This window comes from Cryptomeria japonica, chromosome 2 (assembly GCF_030272615.1).
Source record: "Cryptomeria japonica chromosome 2, Sugi_1.0, whole genome shotgun sequence".
NCBI classification, from domain to species: domain Eukaryota; kingdom Viridiplantae; phylum Streptophyta; class Pinopsida; order Cupressales; family Cupressaceae; genus Cryptomeria; species Cryptomeria japonica.
This window is the reverse complement of record NC_081406.1, coordinates 286,516,667-286,539,484: the sequence shown is the minus strand read 5'-3', so window position 1 is coordinate 286,539,484 and position 22,818 is coordinate 286,516,667.

Here is a 22,818-nt window from a genome sequence, read left to right as displayed (position 1 = left end):
TATTAATGATTGGTCGCCCTCAGAGATTAAATCTCAGACACCGGATTCTCTATGTATGTCATTAGATAATAGATGGTGCATTGCCATAGAGAAAGAATAGGAAATTAGGGAGAAGGTTTTTGCACAGTACTTTCCCGACCTGTCAAATTTTGAGTTGTATGATGTTATTGACCAAAATAAAGGACTATTCTTCACTAGAAAAAGAAGACTCTGGTTGTTAGAAGGTAGAGTTGTTGATGTTGAAAAAGACACCCATCTATATATGAAAACTGCTGTCTAGACTCACAAAGTGCGTCTCGCCAACCGACAAGCTAAACAAGAACCGATTATATCCAAACTGGATGAAGTATTTGATGATGAAGGAAATCTGGTTGTTGAACCAAGCGACATCATTGATGTTGATGCTTTGGATGTTGAGGATAATACTCAAGAAACACCATCTGAGGCTACAGGACAAAAGCAACAAGCTAAATAGGCTGATAAGAAAGCCAAGGACAGATAGGAAGCGACAAAGGAAGAGGTAGAGCATAGGAAAAAGGATGAAGAAGAGAAGTAGAAGAAGGATGAAGAGGAGAAAAAGAAGAAAGATGAAGAGGAGAAGAAGAAGAAATATGAAGAGGAGAAGAGGAAGAAAGATGAAGAAGAGAAGCAGAAGAAGGATGAAGAGGAGAAAAAGAAGAAAAATGAAGAGGAGAAGAAGAAAAAGGATGAAGAAGAGAAAAAGAAGCAAGAAGATGAAAAGAAAATGAAAGAAGAGGAAGATACAGAATAGGAGAAGAAGAAGGAAGCAGAGAGGAAGAAGAAAGAAGAGGAAGATAAGGAATAGGAGAAGAAGAAGGAAGCAAAAAACAAAAAGGTTGAGGAGGACAAGGAAGAAAAGAAGAGGAGAGAAGTGGAGAAGAAGAAAGTGGAAGAGGACAAGGCAGGATAAGTGGTGAAGAGCACCTAGATGGAGACTCCAAAGGCAACCGGGAGTCAACCTAAACTAGCAGATCTCACCAGTCCTATAGATCTCTAGTCTACAAGTGAAACGGAGCTAATGTAGAGCATCAAGGTAGCTCAAGAGCACCTTGAAATCATTCGATGGAAGAAGGAGCAGGATGTAATCCAAGCAGCTGTGGATACGCTTATCGGTTTGATACCTGGTACAAATCTTACAAACACTGATTCATCACTAGCCAGATTTAAGCTCCTATGCATAATATTAGATGATTAGGTGCAGAGCCTTGAAGAGACATCAGAGGCTAATGTCAAGAAGGGGCATCAAAAAGCTCTTAATATAGCTCCGAACTGAATTGAATAAAGAACAAAAGGATATAAGGGATGTAATAGATGAGGGAAATTTGCTACTCAGCAAAATCTGCCAACCCCATTTGTTCTATGATGATGTGCTAGCTTAGAAGCAAAACTTGAAAAGGACTTGTAGTCCTACTTGAGCACATTCAAGCTACCTTATGAATCCTTTACAACTTATAGGCAAACTATTCACTAGTTTCACATCCAATTAAAAAAAATGGAGCAAGAGATCAGCACTCGGTCTAGAGATTTGCAGGAGCTACAACTGGTTCTACTCCCACAATTGCAAATTATTCAGAAGTGCTATCTGAACCTGGATGCCTTAATAGTTACACAGGAGATAAGTATAATCTATGCCATGGAAGAACAGGTATCCCAGATGCAGACAGAGCAAGAAGTAGCCACCTCCCTACTTGAGTCCTGTTCTTTGTCGATGAAACAATTCTTGCAGGACTTTAAATCTGTTTTTGACAAGTATCATTCCTTGTTGTCATAAACTTTTATTATTTTTAATATCAAATGAAAACAAGGTTGTTCCGCTATACTTTGTCATTGTTGGCAAAGGGGGAGAAGAATTCTATTTGGAAAAGTATCTGGTAATCAAATTTTGATTATATGCTCTGTATATCTCAATGTTTATGCTCTTTATGCAAAATTGTTATACATTGTATTGTCAAAGGGATAGTGTATATGCTTAGGGGGAGCAATTTTGCTAATGGCATGATTTTATTGTAAAACACTTAGATGTCAAAATTTTATTTTCCTATGTGTTGCCATCAATGCCAAAGGGGGAGATTGTTGGCATTTTTGATGTTTATGTTGTGATTGTCATCGATGGACACACACTTGCACTGAGATCCTCTTTATATGTATGAGTTAGAGCACAACCGGTATGTTATATTATAGTCTTTAGACTATTGATGTTTTGCAGAATGTGTTTCCTGGTCTAAAGCAACATGTTGACCTCAAGCAATATGAGGGATTAAAGAAGCATAACATATTTCTACTAGTCTTCATTTTTGTCAAACCGACAATCGGCATTTCGTATGAACTGGTAATACTTTGTGATGGGTTACCACCCACCGATTGTTTGATGGTGTTGACACTATAGTGATTCTTTTTATGACGTATTACCTAGTATGTCTAGGTTCATTGAACCTAGGAAATTGTAATGTAATCCTATTTGACTGACATGAAATTAGTTTCCTTTATAAGGTCATCATGTCTAGGGTTTTAGGTTGTTGTTGTTATTATTGTTGTGATACTTGATATTGTGGCTAGGGTTTAAGGTGGTTGAGGAGTTGGAGAGATTATGAATTTGTAGAAGATTGAAGTAATGCTATAGTGCATTAAGAATGAGCTATCAAGGATCTAACCGAGTAGTCTATGCTATTAGCTAGATCAAACACTTATTGATTACTCACATCTTTGACAAGTTTGTAGCCCTTAACTGGGTAGGCCCAAAAGCCTCTTGTAAATCCTCTAACAAGGTGGTTCACATCTTTGGATCTAAAATCCTCTAGCAAGGTAGTCTTTAATCAGACGTATCTCCTAACAGAGTGTTGTCTTCAAAATCTAATTCTCTTTAACATCCTTAAAATAATATGATTGAACTCGGTGCAGAAGAGACATCAAAGATAAGGAAATTCTCAAGACAACATATGACAAGGTTTGATTGAACCTTCTACACTTCGGACTTACTTAGAGCCCAAGTGGGTATACCTTTGTGAATTGAATTCACACTTTCAAACATAAACCCATAGCAAACCAGTCCAGAAAACCAGTGGATCTATTCACCTTGAAATTAACTGAAAATAAAAGAATGGAAATTATACTTAAATTCAACATGTCGATCAACAAAACATGCAATAAACAACTTCAATCAATGCCAGTGCCTTATCCAAGGTCACAGAGTCATCTAAACTCAGATAATACTCCTCAAACAAAATATCTTTATGCATCCCCTTGGCTTGGTTTCTATTAATCCTTGTATATGCGTGACACCTATAAGAACTTATGCATTCCAAATTAAGCTATGATCATCAAAATTCAAAGTTTCTTCCAAAGAGTTTACTGGTATGAGTGATCCGCGCATCTTTAATTTCCCTCCTAAAGAGAAAAGCTAGTGAACACTTCTACTAAAAATTGCTTTGCAATTCCATTCAAAAAAAATAACCCTAGATTATTCATAATGAAAATAGTAAACAAATTGTAAACACACTTGAAGATGACACAAAGCTTCACTCAAAACCAATGGTCTGTATATTGATATTAAGTTCAAGAAATATTACAAGAAGTTTTTGTATATTCTCCATTAGACTTAGAAAAGCTCAGATAAATTTCTGCAGCATTTTCTTACAATTCTTTTGCGATCCCTCTTCCTCTAGTCCTAGTATCCATTTATAACAACATGGATGCACAAAGCTTCGGACTTCTCAAGGAGAGTTTGTTACAATCATTTCTCTCAAAATAAAGAGGTTACAAGCTTTTCACAAAAACAGTTACAAGCTCTTTTCAGCCTCTGCAGTTTCTTCAATAGGTTGTTCGGTTGCAACCTCTTCTACCTTTTCAGGGGTGCTCTCCAACTGTTCCGGATCATGGGTGGCATATTTGGTTGTCCACTCATCATACACCTCTTCTGTCAGCCATGAGAAATTAATCACTTTATCCTTAGTCTTGGTCAACCTTTTCCAAGAATTTCTCATTTTGTTGACTTCTGAATTGAGAAAACCATAATGTGACTTAATTTTCTCTATCTCTTGTATTGTCAAAACAAAGAAAGAAGCATCATCTAAATCAATAATTCCTTTAATTCTTGTTGACAATTTAGCTTCTATCTCCTTAAGCCACATTTGTTTGTCCTTTAATTGATCCAGGCTAGCAAAAACTTGATCAGTATACTCCTTTTTGCACAAACTAACCTTCTTATCAACATTATCCACTTCTGCTACTAATTGTACTAAAACTTTAGTGATGTCAGAAGTGGATCTAATGATGGGATTGGCCCTTCCTTCATCGTAGGATACACACATAAACTCTAAATCTTTCTCCCTAGGCCTCCATTTGTCAAAAATAGGTGTCAAAATGGCCTTGTCTCCCCTGAGCTCATTCCATATATCCACAATTTTACCTACATTGTTGTAGAGCAATGAGGCATTCATTGTATCTACAAAACTGGAAATTGTAGCCCTTACTCTCTCCTCATACTTCTTTGCATATAAGGCCTGAGCTTGTTTTAAGTTTTCTAATTCTTGAGGAGTAATTTCAACCATTTGAGAGTTGGAGGGTGCTGGAGATGGTGGAAACTCAATGATAGGGCTAGTAGGTGGAGGTCTTGTAGGAGAAGGGGAGACCATCAGTGTTGAAGACTCACCTTGCTTGTATTGTCTAGTCAACTGGCTCTGCAACTTAGCAATGATGCTATCCTTACCTCTTACCTCCTCTTTAGCACTGTTATAGGCCTTCAAAACTGTTTCCAACTTGACTTGGAGAGCCTCTTTCTCTTTGGCTTCCTTTTCTACTACTGCAACACTAAATTTTGCAGTCTCTAACATAGTGCTAGCAGCTTCCACTACCCCTGTACTCTGCACTCTTTTCACCATCATCCCACCAAGGTAATTTGACCCTGGGGTATCTTTGCTCTTCTTACTCTCATTTCTCTTAAGAGACCACATGACGAGTGTAGAATTATCCTTATTGAAAGTAATTCCCTCCATGGGTTTGGTCTCTTTCCTCACTGCGTCTAGTACCAGGGCATCTGCTATATCCCACTCGGGTAAAATAAGCACTCCAACTTGTGCCACCATATCTCTCCCTTTCTCAGGGGTGATGGTTTTGAACTCTTCCATCATCTCTTTCTTTATTTCCTCTTCTACTAGGGCTAGATCTTTATTAGGCTGCTTAGCCTTTCTCTTTTCACATCTAGCATTATATTTATCTATGTTCTGTTTCCATATAAACTGCATAAATGCTTCTTATGTGACAAAATTGTTGTCAGCCAAGAAGGCATTACTTGCCTGCTTTATCTCAGGATCCCACTCCTGGCCTTTGAGTTCAGTGGTGGTAATATCCATTTCAGTAGCAAGGGGTTCTTCTGGCATTCCTTCTTCCACTTCATCATAAGTGTAGGCAATTTCCCCTAGACTACCTAGCTGTAGGAGTTGCTCAGTTGCTGCTTGCTCATTTCCTATATGGATAAGGGATTGGGATGGGGAACTTTCCTTTAGAGGTAGAGGGCTCCCCTGTTGTAGGCATCAGCACACTATAACTAGATTTCTTGTGTAGTGTATAATCACTAGGAGGGATTGCTTTGCTGGAAGCTGACCTACTTAGGATCATTCTCACCTTTTCAGGGTTGCTTTTGATTACAACTTCCCTCTTCTCCTTCAGGGTCTACATCACATCTTCAAAGCAAACAATTAAAAACTTTATTTTCTCCTCCTGAGGGAAAAAGCTAGACAATGGGTCATAGCTGGCATCAAACTGATGCACGAAATCCAAGGCTTTCTTATAAGCCACCCATTTCTCTTTCCTTAGCTCCTGCTCATCTAGATCAAACTCATTTCTGATGTGGTCTTCAGGAAACTGAAATAGATGGGGCCTACCTCTGCATGCTGCCTTCTTTCTAAACATGTCGTTGAAGAAGTCTTCTGGATCAACACACATGGACACTGCAGTGGACAAATGATAAGGCTTGAGAAAATCCTCAAAGCAATTCCAACCCCCCTTTGTTATTACAAATTGGTGGGCTATGGTAGTTGTAGGGAAAATAGTCCCTTTACCCTTGCCTGTCAACTCCGCCTCTTGTACACCACCAATTTTTCTAAGGATCTCTGCAATTCCCACTTTGAGAGGGACCTGGTAAGGTAACAAGAATGGGGTGCCTCTAAAGCCAAACACTCTGAAAACTATCGAGACTGGATACAAATAAATGTCACCCCAATTGTGAACAATTTTTATGTTCTCTGCGAATTCTTTTGGTCTTATGAATTCTAGAAGAACCTTGGGGATTCTTGGGTTCTCCGAGCAGAGGAGAGTCCTGATCTTGGATGTAAAGTATTTGTCAAACTTCAAGAAACTGGCATCCTCTCTATCCCATGACAACACAGTACTCCATAATTGTACCGACATTTTTTCTCCTTCTTTCTCCTTGACAAGGTCCAATCCACTGGCAAAGTAATCACCACCTTTGAAAAGAAATAGATGCATCAGGAGTGAGTACCATCCAAAAGCCCTATCCACCTTTCCATTCTTTATTCCTGTTAACCCTCCATGGATAGCATCAACAATGAAAGAAGCATAATCAAATGTAATTGTAAGAGAAGGATTCAAAATCTGAGCAATCATTAACAGGTAGTGATTTGGCATATTTGCTTAAGCATCTTCTCCCAAAACTTGGCAAAGTGCCCAATACATTCCTTTAGCCCTTAGGGTGAACATACTCAATGAAAAGGGCTCTTGTGTGTTGGGTCCTATAACTGTCAACCCACCTATCTTCACAAAAAACTCCTTGAGAGGCCCGTTCTTGAGATGACTCCTCTGTGCACTGTAAATTTGAGCTAATGATTTGAAATTTGTGGGTTCTAGAAAATTGGTAAACTCATTAAGCCCAAAAGCATTCTTGAATTCTTTAGCATTAATCTCAATAAGGGTTTTTTCATTTATATCCCAAATGCTTCTTGTGACTGGATCATAGTTGAGCGCAATTTGGGTCAACAAATCTATGTCCATAAATACCCCTGGGACTACCAACTTCCCAACATCTAATTCCCAAATACTATTTTGCGGTGCCAGAGAATTCCTCATTCCAAATCCAATGTTAAATAACCCCAACCCAGACAATCCAACCTGTGGGTCTCTCAACTAGTTACCCTTGTCATACAGTCCTTCTCCTATCTTTAAACGGGGAGCTCTAGGCACTAATTCTTTTGCCTTCGATGCCTGATTAGTTGACAATGTCAACTATTCCAGAAAATCATCATAGACACTCCTTTCAAAATAATTGACTTTGCCAGAATATTCTCTTTTAGGAGCTATTTAAAAAATGTAAGAAATGAATACCACTTCTAGACACTTCTGTGACGAATCAATATCTTATCTGAAACACACCACACAGGAATTGCTACATAGGAGTACGAGAAAACCTATTCTTAACTTGAAGTAATTTTCTCTGCAACTAAATTAACTTGCTCTGTACCTAAAGAAGATAGCTTTGCATCTGCTCCTCTACAAAATTCTTTAAAAGATATCTTCACCCAGTTGATGGGAAATCAAATATTGTATTCAGGGTCTTAACTACAACATTGATTCCGCATGCTTCGGTCGTCCCTTCAAAATTGAATTCATAGGAGAATTCATATTTTTCGCTCCAACGGGTCACAACGTTCCTACAATTCTTTCATTTTGCTCTTTCACAACTTCATGAAGCATAACTATCAGGCAGCTTGGTCCTGCGAAATAGCGCCGACCGTCCGATCAAAAGAAACTTGATCGAGCATTATACTAACTAACAACTTTGGCTCCGTGCTGTGCCCCACTTCTTTATTGGTTATGTGTTACCGTGTGGTTCTCAACCAGTGGCCTTGAAATTTCTTTTGCATTCAACTTAATGCTAGCCGTGTGTCTTTCTTTTATACCACCAGTTCCACCTTGGTGGGCCCACAAATTTCTTCTAAGACCACGTGTTGCCGGACACGTTGCCATCCATCATGACATATGGATGGTTCTCGTTCACTTTCGCTATTTTGCAGGGTATAAAGCACGAGCATCTTACCCTTGTGAAATAGCGCAGGTTGTCAGATCATTTTTTAATTGATCAACATTTAATCATCTAAATAGGCTTCGGGAAGGGTGGGCCCTCTGACTCACTTTGAACACCTGGCATCCAGTCATCTGTAGAGTTGACATGACCATCTATCATGACACATGGATGGTTCTCATTCACTTTCACTATTTCACAGGGTATAAAGCACGAGCATCTTACCCTTGCAAAATAGCGCGGGCTGTCAGATCACTTTTTAATTGATCGGCATTTAACATCTGAATAGGCTTCAGGAAGGGTGGGCCCTCTGACTCACTTTGAACACCTGGCGTCCAGTCTCCTTCGGAGATAACTCATTGCTTTTTCATATGCCGAGAGAAAGCACTAGGCTCTAGTAAATTCTTGACAGCTATATCTGCCAGGTCATCTCCTAACTTGCGACTTGACTCACCTTTGGGGCTCACCTTTTAGCCTTTAGTCCTGACCTGCTGACTGTTGTGACTTATGTCGCGTGCCGCCATTTTACTTGCTCTCATCAACCAGCTAGACTGCCTAGGTGGCATTCCATGTCATTTTTGCAACTTCGCTGGTTTTAAACTACGCGCAACTTTTCCTAGCAAAATAGTGAAAGCCATAGATTCATCCGTGAGATGCGCACTAGTTACTGGGCCCGACAACTTTAGGAGGAATACACATAAGGCATAAATTTTTTTTTGCGATTAATTAACATGACCACCTAGGCAAACGACAAGGGGGGACACTTCCTACAATCCCATGACCCATTACTTAAGTGAATAAAGCAACGAAAGAATAGAAACCAGAGGGTTTTAAACACACATTAGAGGATCTAAAATAAAAAACCCTTAAACCCTTAAACCCTAAAACAGAGCTAAAGCATTTGAAAATGTGCCCTACTCAAAATTTAAACAAACCATAGCCAATCATGGGAAAAGAAAAGCCCATTTTAATCAGTGATAACACAGAGATTGAGATTCTTAATAGGATCTGTTATGGTAAAGAACATTGTAAGACCTTAACCAGTGTGACCTTAACCGGTCTGGTTCCTATTCCGCAGATAGTTACTTGTGAGTTCCATCTCACCATGGTTTTTCCCATTTGGGTTTCCACATCAAAATAGCTTGTGTTATGGTGTTTGTGCTGCTATGGGTAAATGCATTATTAGCTATTTGGTTTGCATGTTTGTTAACAGGTTTGTCTATTAAACTATTTTACTGGTTTACTGCTAGTGTCGCAAAGTGTTTAAATGCAAAGTTTTTCAGCATACTAATTCACCCCCCCATCTTAGTATTCATCACATACTATGTCTTAAGGGGTCATATTTTGTCCTAAGGGGTCATCAGACACCATATGATCACTAAGGGCAACATACAACCCCTTATGACACCATATTGGGTCGTTATGAGTCATATGGTGTCCATAGGGGTCATATTATGTGCTACGACCCCTTAGGACACCATATGACCCCTTAGGACACCAAATTGTGTCATTATGGGTCATATTGTGTTCATAGGGGTCATATTGTGTCCTAAGGGGTCATGGGACACCATATGATCCCTAAGGGCAATATACAACCCCTTATTACACCATATTGGGCCGTTATGAATCCTATGGTGTCCTAAAGGGTCATATTGTGTCCTATGACTGCTTAGGACAACATATCACCCCTTAAGACACCAAATTGTGTCTTTATGGGTCATATTCTATCGTAACAGGTCATGGGACACCATATGACCCCCAAGGACAACATATGAACCCTTATGACACCATAATGGGTCTTTATGAGTCATATGGTGATCATAGGTGTCATATTGTGTCCTACGACCCCTTAGGACACCATATGACCCCTTAATACATCAAATTGTGTCAGTATGAGTCATATCATATCCTAATGGGTCATGGAACACCTTATGACCCCTAAGGACAACATAAAACCCCTTACAACACCATATTAGATCATTATGGGTCCTATGGTGTCCTAAGGGGTCATATTGTGTTCTACGACCCCTTAGGACACCATATAACCCCTTAAGACATGAAAGTGTGTCGTTATGTGTCATATTATGTCCTAAGGGGTCATGGGGACACCATATAACCCCTTATGACACCATATTGGGTCATTATGGCGTCGATAGGGGTCATATTGTGTCTTAGACCCCTTAGGACACCATATGACCCCTTAAGACACCGAATTGTGTCCTAAAGTGTTGTAGGACATAATATGACCCCTGTGGACACCATATGACTCATAACGACCCAATATGGTGTCATAAGGGGTCGTATGTTGTCCTTAGGGGTCATATGGTTTCCTGTAATGCCCCACCAGGAAACCCCGAAGGGATAAAGCTGACACACAAGAATAGAGTGCAAATTTTTGTTTTAAAATTAAAACAAAATCAAAGATACATTGAGATAACATTAAGATCAGATTACACAATGGAAGACTCAAATAACACATAAAGAGTTTCCCAATTTGATTACTTGGTTCCACACTTAACCCAACTCATGCTAATTAATCCAGTTGTGTTGATTAACTTAATGACATGATAATACTTTAAATAAGGATAAATTCATTCCATAGGTTAAAAATAAAGATAACAAGAGAAATTCATCCATTAAAATTTAACCATACATTTCATCCAATCTTACAATAAAATATATGTCTATTGGCATTATAATAGACAAAGAGAGATTGTTGGCATTTCAATAAGGATATTGAGAAGGTTGTTGATGATTATAGATATAATTGATCAAGGATGTTTATTGTCTTCATATTATTATTTTGTCATTTATGTCAAGAAATTGATTTTCTAATTCAGTATGATGTTGCCATATCCTAAGAAGTATGATTTGAAGAGTATAAAGATGTCGGTAAAAGACACAGAAAGAATATGATGAATAAGGCGAGGAATAAGTTATTCAATGGGTAACTATTACCGAGTTAGACAATGATGAGATCATGATGTTTAGATTGTTTTGGTATCCTACATATGTTATTGATTGTAAGGTTAATACTATACTATGTTACCGAGCAAAGAACCTAGTCAACAAACACTAAAGAATCTAGTCAGTAAACCCTAAGGTTATCGCTATCGGTTAATGAAGGAAGAATGTCTACCGAGTGAAGTTTAGTATTTACCGAGTTGCAACCAATTAGTAACATAATGCATTGAATGAATAAAAGTATTATTTAATGAAGGAAGCTAATGAGCTGGAACTGATTAAATGATTGGTATGCCATGAATGAAGTTTGTTAAATAATCTATGGGAAAGGAAAATCGGCAGGAAGATCTACAGCTCAGATTGAACCACAATACCCTAGCACAAGTTCTAGGAAATGTATTCAAGTTCCAAGGCAGGGTAAAATGTTTTCAAATCGAAGGATACATTGAATCTAGTCAAGATTGAAGATCTGATGGCTATGATTGATCATGGGATATGTGATCAAGGAGATTAAGCAGTTGGTAAATTGTTTATAAATAAGGAACTGTTGATAAACAATGTATGCGGGCAAGTGTATGCATAGGGATGCTACATAGTGATTACCGAGCACTGAAGCTTGAAGACCTATTTGAATAACAGAGTATAGAGCCTAGCAGATGGACAAAATAAGTCCTAGATTGTATTGAGCAAATAAGAATCTGCTTTAGCATTTTAGATGTGAAGTTGCAGATAGATTTTTATTACTATTATTTTGTGAAGTGACAAAAAATCTCTTAATCGAGTGGACTTAACAATCCTAGTTGTAAAACCCTCTAGCAAGGTGACATTCTGATTGAGTGTTTGAAATCCTTTAACAAGGTCACTTCTAATAAGGTGAAGATCCTAACAAATCTGAGGGAAATCCCTTAACCAGGTCACATCTAGTAGTGTGTTTGTAATCTTTAATAGGATTTTCTTTTAACCGAGCATACTCTAGAAGAGTATATTTCTTAGTGGGTCTGAAATCCCACAGTGGTTTTTCCCTATTTGGGTTTCCATGTTAAATCTAGTGTTATGAGTTTTATGATGTTTATATGCTTTTGAGTTTGCATGTTTAGCAGTTTTGGTTATTTTACTGAAGTATATGTTATCGAGGTTGAATTTGTTGTTTTTATGGAAGATTAAGGTTGTATGATTCACCCCCCCTCTCATCTTATTAGCTTGGAAACTGTACTTAACATTAAGTATTAGAACTATCAATTGGTATTAGAGCTTTGGATTTCAGAAGAAAAAGTTTAAAGGTACTTGAGGCAAAGATGCAAAGATGTATAAGAGGGATGCACCAAAGCTGAACAAGTTTAGTTTCTCTACATGGTAGAAAAGGATGAAGTTGCACCTATCAGGAGTTGTAGAATATGCTCTATATTATTTGGAGAATGATTTCATTATACCGAGCACCTATCCATTAACAATGAAAGAGATAAAAGAAAAGAAAGAACATATCCAAGCAATGATTGAAATAACATCTGCATTGACCGACTTAGAGTTTAATGATCTAGAAGGCTGTAATGATGCAAAGGCAATGTGGGACAAGCTCATATCTGTGTATGGTGGAGATGAACATGTTCAAAGAGCAAAAGTGGATAGTCTAAGAGGACAACTTGAATCTATGAGGATGAATGAAGGTGAGAACATAACCCAATACAGTACAAGACTAAAGGAGATTGTCAATCAAATCAAAGGAGCAGGTGGAACTATTGAAGAAAAGGATATAACAAGTAAGTTGTTAAGAAACCTTCTACCAGCTTATGCAATCCGAGTCTCAGCAATCAATGAATTGAGGTTTGTACAAATGTGCCAGTTTCTTTAGATGCTACTATTGGTAAGCTACATGCATTTGAGTTAAGTAACTTTGATAACAGTGGGACATCGGTAAATAAAGTTGAATCTGCATTTAGTTCTTTTCATACTAGTGAATCTGATGATTACAATGATAGAATGAGTAAGTACACTAAAGGGGATCATAGTGGAGCAAGTGAAATATTTCGCAAGAACATGGAAGAAGTACACAAATTGTATGAGGAAATCAGAAAGCAAAAAGAGTTTGAAGCACTATTAGCCAGAAGGTTACCGGCAGGCAAAGGTAAGTATAAATGAAAACTACCTTTGAAATGTTTCAATTGTGATAAGATAAGACATATGGCTTCTAACTGTCCTAACAAAGAATCTACTGAAAAGAGAGATTACTGAGATGACAGAAAGAAAGATAATCACTACAGAGGATACTGAGACTTCAAAAGAAGAGATAGAAAGTCATGCTTAATAGCTGATGAGGAATCCAATGATGATAAATCAAATGAAACTGATATAGAGGAAGTAGTTTATGTGGAAATCAAAGATGGATCAGATGAAGAAAGGTATGAAGAAAAATCCCTAATATCTCACATAAATACTAACGATTCTTGGATCATAGATAGTGGATGCTCACATCACATGACAGGTGATAAACACAAGTTTGTTATGTTAGAAGATAATGATGGAGGCTATGTAAGATTTGGTAATGATGCACCATGTCCAGTAAAAGGTAAAGGATCTATAACACTTCTTGACAATGCTAACTGTAATGATGTTTATTGGGTTGAAGGTTTGAAATACAATTTGTTGAGTGTAGCACAACTAAACAATACAGTTTACCGAATAGAATTTCAGAAAGGAATTGTCAAAGTTCATGACAAGCATGGAAAGTTAGCTGCTACCGGGACACAAACAAAAGGTAACACATTTCACCTTGACTCAACTCGGAACAAGTGTTTGTATGGAAAGATAGATGATACTTGGTTATGGCATAAAAGGTTTCATCATGTAAATTTTGATAATCTGATCAAAATAAGCAAGAAGCACTGAGTAAGAGGTCTACCGAGTCTTGAGAAACCTGAGAATGCTATGTGTCAAGGATGCCAGATGGGTAAAATGACAAGATCAAGATTTACAAGTAAGTCCTACATTTCTAAGGGAATTTTAGATCTTGTGCACACTGATCTTTGTGGTCCTGTGAAAGCTCAAAGTTATTATGGTGATAAATATTTCATATTATTTGTGGATGATTATTCAAGGATGATGTCAGTTATGTTTTTAAAAGAAAAATTAGAAGCTTTTCAAATGTTTAAATGGTACAAGGCAAGAGTTGAAAATGAAACAAGAAGACAACTGAAATGCCTTAGATCAAATAGAGGAGGAGAGCTCATATCTGATGAGTTTAACTTATTCTACAATGATCATGGTATAAAAAGACAAGTATCTACACCAAGAACTCCACAACAAAATGGGATAGCTAAGAGGAGAAACATATCTATTGTGGATTGTGTTAGAACCTTGATGATTGAAAAGAAAGTGCCACAAATATTTTGGAGAGAAGCAATAAGTACAACAGTTTACACCCTAAACCGAGTACAACTGAAGAAAGGAACTTTGAAGACACCATATGAAATCTAGCATGACAAGAAACCTAATGTAAGTTACTTCAAAATCTTTGGAAGTAAATGCTATGTACACAAAGATGAGAGAAATGGAAAGTTTGATTAGAAAAGTGAAGAAGGAACATTTCTAGGTTATTCTTCTAGAAGTAAAGCATTTAAATGTCTGATCAAATCATCTAACAAAATAGTAGAAAGTGAAAATGTGAAAATTGATGAATTTGCAGAAAGAAATGATGAAGGAAAATCCAAGGAACTAGAAGATTATGATGAATTTGTCTATGTTCAACTGACAAGTCTTACCGAGAGAACTGTTGAAGAAAATGAAGAGAATATCTAGTTACCGAGTGATGAAGAAGATCATACAGAGCCTACCGAGCCTATATTAGCCAAGTATGTCAGAAAACATCATGCATCAAGTCAGATTATAGGAGATAAGGATGATCCAATGATGACAAGGAACAAACTGAGATAGAACACATGTCTGGTATTTGAATTTGAATCGAGGATAGTGAAAGAGGCATTTAATAGTGAAGATTGGATAAATGCTATGACAGAAGAGATTGATAAAACCAAGAAGAATGACACATGGACATTGGTCTCAAGATCAAAGGACAAAAATGTAATCGGTACAAAGTGGATTTTCAGAAACAAGCTGAATGAAAAAGGTGAGGTCATTCAAAATAAAGAAAGACTAGTTTGCAAAGGTTATGCTCAAGAAGAAGGAATTGATTATGGTGAGACTTTTGCACCTGTGGCTAGACTTGAAGGAGTAAGAACATTGTTGGCATATGTTGCTTACAAGAATTTCAAAGTATATCAAATGGATGTCAAATATGCATTTCTGAATGGTATATTAGAAGAAGAAGTTTTTATTGAACAACCTGAAGGATTTGTTGAAGACAAGAATAAAGATCAGGTATGTAAATTGAACAAAGCTTTATATGGTCTAAAACAAACACCTAGAGCATGGTATGAAAGACTGCACCCTTATTTAATCAAGATTGGTTTTATAAGAACAAGTGAAAACATCAATATGTACATGAAGAATGATGAAAATGGAATATTGATCTCAAACATATTTGCTAATGATATCACATTTTGTGGAAATGACTCTCTATGCAAGAACTTTGGAAATGAAATGAGCAAAGAATTTGAGATGTCATTAATTGGTGAGATAAAGTATTTTATAGGTTTATAGATACTGCAAATGAAAGATGAGATTTTCATTACTCAATCCAAGTACATAAAGGAAATCTTGAAGAAATTTGGAATGGAGGATTCAAAACCAGCCAGTACTCCTATGACTACCAACTATAAAGTATCAAAGAATTATGAATCTACATCTGTTGATGAGACACTTTACTGATCCATGATTAGAAAGCTACAATATGTTGTTCACAGTAGGCTAGACATAGCACATGTAGTAGGTATGGTTGCAAGATTCTCTGCAAATCCTAAGGAAACACACATGACAACAATCAAGAGAATTTTCAGATACTTGAAAGGCACTGAGAATTATTGCTTAGTATATTAGAAAGGAAATGATTTTGATTTAAAAGTTTATACTAATGCTGATTGGGTAGGCAACAATGATGACAGAAAGACCACAAGTGGAGGAGCTTTCTTTTTAGGAGAAAGACTAGTGAGTTGGCTTAGTAAGAAACAAGGATGTGTTTCACAGTCAATAGCAAAAGCTGAATACGTTGCTGCAGCATTGAATTGTACCAACATAGCATGGATCAAACAACTATTGGAAGGTATAAATAAGAAAGTTACCAAGCCAGTAACTATATTCTTTGACAATACTAGTGCCATTGACATTTCAAAGAATCCTATTATGCACTCTAAGACAAAGCACATCTCTATCAAATATCATTATCTTAGAGAAGAAGCTCAAGAGAAGAAAGTGGTGTTGGAGTATGTTAGCAAAAAGGAACAAATAGCAGATATCTTTACCAAGCCACTACCAAGGGACACTTTTGAGTATCTTAGAAATAAGTTAGGGGTCCTACCCCTATCTTCCATTCACTGACCGAGTTCAGTGAACGCATCAATTTGATGACTCTATAGAATATCTTTTAGGAGTTGATGCTGATTTACACACTTTAGGATGTTTTCTAAAGGTGTGCAGGAAACAGTAATAGGGAACAGGAACAAAATACTCTGACCGAGACTAAGTTGACACATAACAGCAGGAAATCACTTCATATAGGAAGAAATTATGTTTTAGTTCTTTACTTTTTGGCATTGTTGTCAAAGGGGGAGAAGAATGAAGAAAAGAGGAGAAGACTAACGTATGGGGGAGAAGATTGATGACAAGGGCAGAGCATTTCAGCATTTTAGAATCTCATAGCAATCCAAATCAGTTAGGTCAAATCAATTGATTTTTCCATCAATGCCAAAGAGGGAGATTATTGGCATTATAATAGACAAAGAGAGATTGTTGGCATTTCAATAAGGATATTGAGAAGGTTGTTGATGATTATGGATATAACTGATCAAGGATATTTACTATCTTAATATTATTATTTTGTCATTGATGTCAAGAAATTGATTTTCTAATTCAGTATGATGTTGCCATATCCTAAGAAGTATTATTTGATGAGTATAAAGATGTCGGTAAAAGACACAGAAAGAATATGATGAATAAGGTGAGGAATAAGTTATTTAGTGGGCAACTATTACTGAGTTAGACAATGATGAGATCATGATGTTTAGATTGTTTTGATATCCTACATATGTTATTGATTGCAAGGTTAATACTATACTATGTTATCGAGCAAAGAACCTAGTCGGTAAACCCTAAGGTTATCGCTATCGATTAATGAAGGTAGAGTGTCTACCGAGTGAAGTTTAGTATTTACCGAGTTGCAACCAAGTAGTAACAGAATGCATTGAATGAATAAAAACATTATTTAATGAAGGAAGCTGATGAGATGGAACTGATTAAATGATTGGTATGCTGTGAATGAAGTTTCTTAAAGAATCTATCGGAAAGGAAAATTGGCAGGAAGATCTACAACTCAGATTGAATCGCAATACCTTAGCACAAGTTCAAGGTGGGGTAAAACATTTTCAGATCGAAGGATAAATTGAACCTAGTCAGGATTGAAGATCTGATGGCTATGATTGATCATGGGATATGTGATCAAGGAGATTAAGCGGTTGGCAAATTGTTTATAAATAAGGAACTGTTGATAAACAATGTATGTGGGAAAGTGTATGCACAGGGATGCTACATAGTGATTATCGAGCACTGAAGCTTGAAGACCTATTTGAATAACAAAGTATAGAGCCCAACAGATGGACAAGAGAAGCCCTAGATTGTATTGAGCAAATAAGAATCTATTTTAGCATTTTAGATGTGAAGTTGAAGATAAATTTTTATTACTGTTATTTTGTGAAGTGATAGAAAATCTCTTAACCAAGTGGACTTAATAGTATTAGTTGTAAAACCCTCTAGCAAGGTGACATTCTGATTGAGTGTTTGAAATCCTTTAACAAGGTCACTTCTAACAAGGTGAAGATCCTAATAGATGTAAGGGAAATCCCTTAACCGGGTCACATCTAGCAATGTGTTTGTAATCTTTAACATGATTTTCTTTTAACTGAGCATACTCTAGAACAATATATTTCTTAGTGGGTCCGAAATCCCATAGTGGTTTTTCCCTATTTGGGTTTCCACGTTAAATCTAGTGTTATGAGTTTTATGATGTTTATATGCTTTTGAGTTGGCATGTTTAGCAGTTTTGGTTATATTACTGAAGTATATGTTACTGAGGTTGAATCTATTATTTTTATGGAAGATTAAGGTTGTATGATTCACCCCCCCCTCTCATCTTATTATCTTGGAAACTGTACTTAACATTGAGTATTAGAACTATCAATGTCATGCATATAATTTTCTTACATACTTTAATTGCATTAAAAACTAATGAATACTTTCCATTATACCAACCTAGATTCTTCATGATCCAAATTAATACATTTAATAAGATAACTATATACATGCATTTAAGATTAACATCATCTAATCCATATTTTACATTTTAACCATAATGCCATCCATACATGCTAAATAAAGAGGAAACAGGAGAGCACAAACACCACATAACACCAAAATGATATCGAAGTTCACCCCTAGTGGGCTACATCTTCGGGTCTGCTCAATTGCAAGACCCCTCTAATAAATAATAGGGTGAAAAATACATAAGGTTCACATCATTTACATCCTTCCATAAGGCGTGCATAAACCAATAATGCATATGACCACATCGGTCCAATAGATACATGAATGATCCCATAAAAGGAAAAGGATCCATCTGAACATTATAGAAGCAAATATAAAAGAACTGGAGCACCCACAAGACTAGGTCTTTGCAACCCATCATAAGCAAGCCATGGTCTAACATGAATATCAGGTTCTCACAAGGGCATAAACAACTAGACATGAGTCCACAATAGTGCTCCTAGCAAAGACAACACAACTACACACTAGTGAACATAAGGGACAAATGTCATCACATAACTTGGTATGGTTACGTTGGTATCCCTCCATAGGTCCCGACCCCATCTACTGGGTTACCCTAGCAACCTTTCCCGAACCTCTAGCTCCTCTGAGTCTCATGTGGACCCAACACATCCTTTCATGAAGAGAAGGTTGTTGGTTTTCCATTTCAATCCTTCTCACTGCATGTTGAGTCTGTAGTAGCACTCAACCCATGTACGAGACACAATTATCTTACTTATTGTTTTCATTAACTAAAATCTCTAATAGGATATTAGGTTATCACTTATTTAGACACACTTTCGATGGGTTACCCTGCAACCACTTTGGGTGCGACCCCCACTCAAAAGCCACTTTCCCAAACGACACTAGACCATAATCAACCAAAACCCTAAACCAAGGAATACACCAGGTCAAGCATATGGAGTTCAATATGATAGGAATACTGACTTGGCCAAACAAGTCATCATACGAGGTGGACAGACTGACGGTACTCTGAGTAGAGACATGACTAGCTATTGTCAACCACATACCAACATTTCAACACTCGCATAAAGGACATGACCGGATACAAAACCATCACATGAAAACAGTCCAAAACTCAAGACTAAGGACATAAGTGGATTCCAAAATAAACATATGACAATATCCAACAATCACAATCTAGGACTTTCTATTTCTTAATCAAATGTAAATACATAAAATTAAACATGCATAGGCATAAATCTGAAAATGACAATCTTCTTCCATATTGTTTAAACATTACAATTGATCCAGTTTTCTAAAAGATCGAATTAGATTGCAATTTGTCTACCTCATCTAGGTGCATGTCGCTCATGGTTACTAACTCACTATAATTTAGTTTGCATCATAAAAATAATATAATCACTTCGTCATGAGTTTTCAAACTAAAATCACATTAGTATAATTATAATTATATGCAGAACATACAGAGATAAAACAAATATTCATTAATCAACTAAAATATGATATTTATTTTTTAAAATAACATATCACTCCCATTCCTTTTTCAAAATAACTGAACTATTCTCATCTTCGCAAAGCAAATATATATACTTTCAAAAAATAAAAATATACATTTAAAAAAAGAAACTAAAAAGATATTCATTTTTCCAATGAAATAAAATTTCCTTGCATATCAATAAAACAAACTTAAATATCAATTAACATATATGTATCTATATACATTAATTAATAATTAACTAATAACCAAATCATGGGGTAGACCAACGTGCCCGCCCCCCCCCCCCCCCCTTTCCCCAAGGGATAACATGGCAGCAAACGCTACCATTGGTAGCGTTACTACCAAATGGTAGTAGATCACTACCTTTGGTAGCAAATTGCTACCTTGGGTAGCACCGCTACCAAATGGTAGTAACCACTACCTTTGGTAGCACTACTACCATCCCATGTGGAGGGGTTTTTCTTGCCACGTGGGGGGATAATTTATAATATATATATATATATATATATATAATTTGTAGAGTCTCGGACAGAGACCAAAACAAAGAAATAAATTTCTAGAATTACTATGGTTTTCACATATTAAAATTTTTAGAATGTACGTTAGGAAATAGGAAATCATCACAAAAACAAGATAAACATAATAACTCAATCACAAAAGCATAATTTGCAATGAATCTATCCTAAGACACATTCAATAGAGACATGAAAACAAAGCATACAAAACTAATGATTGTGCAAACCAAATGACGATTTGAATGCTCCTTCCATGCGGCTCCATTGTTCTTCTTTCCTCTTCAAATGGTTAGATTGTGGATCTCACCTACAAGTGCACACACATCATTGAAAGAAAGATTGACATTGATTTATTGATCAAGAGTACTAGAAGCATAAATTCGATAGCCTGATTATCAATTACCAATTACCAATTAGCCTTGATTGATGAAGATCATCCAATTTATAGAAGAATTGGAGAGATGACAAGATTAGCATGATTCAATTCAAATGGAAATTGCAAATCAATTATGTCAATTATGACAAATTATGACAAATTATGCACTTTCTATGCACAATTTGTTGATTGATAATTCATGACAATTTATGACAAATTTCTATGTCAAGAATTGATTGATTGTAAATTATGACAAATTATGACAAATTGACATGTCATTTCCATGAATTTAGGAGAGAAATAGGAGGAATTTGAAATTAGGAATTAAGAAAATTAGAAAATTGAAATTGATGAAAATTAGGAATTTGAAATTAGGTAAATTAATTAATAATCTTTCATTTATTAATTAATTCACAAAGAGAGGAATAATTAGCCAATTAAATGAACATTTAATTGTAATGAGAAGACTTAGGATAAATAAATAATTTATTAATCCTAAAGGAAGAAAATGACAAGCAAGGTTACATGATTAAATCACGAAACCCTAGAAGGTGAATTAGCAATGCGAGGATGACAATTAGGTCTTGATTGAAGATAATTGATTTGATCATGATTTGATTTTGGATTGATAAATGACCAATGTAATAAATGATTTGATTGAGAAAAATGCACCAATTGACGAGGAACAATGACAAATTGATCCAAATTGACATAATTGAGACAGACAATGATCGATGACAAATCGATCGCAAAATGACAAAATTGACAAGAGGACAAGGATTGATGAAAAAATAGATTGCAAGATGACAAGACCACGATCGATGACAAATCGATCACAAAATGACAAGATCGAACATGACAACGACCGACGACAAATCGATCGCAAAATGACAAGATTGAAAATGATAAAGATTGACAACAAATCGATAAGAGGACAAAACCCTAATTAGGATTGACGATGTCCAAAATGATAAAAAATTAGCACGCACATTGATGCGATAGGATAAAATCGATCAAAATCATGATTGGATAGTGTTGTCGACAAGACCAAATTTGAAAGCGGGACAGAATGAAGAATGTAGAAGAATGACTCGATGCTCGCAAATGATAAAAACCAAGTGCATGACATAGGAGAAATGTTAATGCGACGCAAAAACCTAAAATGAGGCAATGCGCAAATGTTAAAGTATGACCTCGCAAGCATTGACCATTTTTAGGTGTCTACATAGAATAACCAGGCTCAAAATAGGCAAATTTTTCCAACCAAATATCATATTTGGCAAATAGGATTGATTACACACATTTATCCAATCCATTCAACCAATCTTACCCAAAATAAACTAATTTCCCCATTTGAAACTTGATTCTGAAGAAATTCATTGAAGTTTTAACATAATTTCATCATGAATAGCCAACCCCAATATTTGTTTTAAAAAAAACAATTTGAGCAACAAAAATTTAATCTGGAGGTTGGGAAAGAAAGCAAGGAGGGTTTGAATTTGAGATTTAACTACAACTCTTCCATATTCCACAAAATATATGATATTTTCAACAAACACAACCAAATTTCTTCAAAATCAAAACAATCTCTATTAAACAAAGAAACCAAAGAGATCAACAAGAATCCTACCTTATTCAACAATCCTGGAAAGATTTGATCAAGAGCCCAACCTGCAAGCTCAAGAAAATCCTTCTCCCCCAAATTCTCAAAATTTGCATCCCAAAAATAACTCTCCAAAAATATTTTCCAAACCTAGGTTAAAAAGGAATTTGTTTGACCAAAATTTTTCTTTTTCTGAATTTAAAAATATTTTCCTCCAAATTAAAATGAAAATTATTTTTTTCAAACAATTCAAATATGCAAAAACTTGCTTTTCTTCTAAAATTGATTTTCTTAATTTAATTAAAACTAACATTTCTATTTCAAAATGCCAAAGAGGGTAAAATATTTCTATTTTCAAAT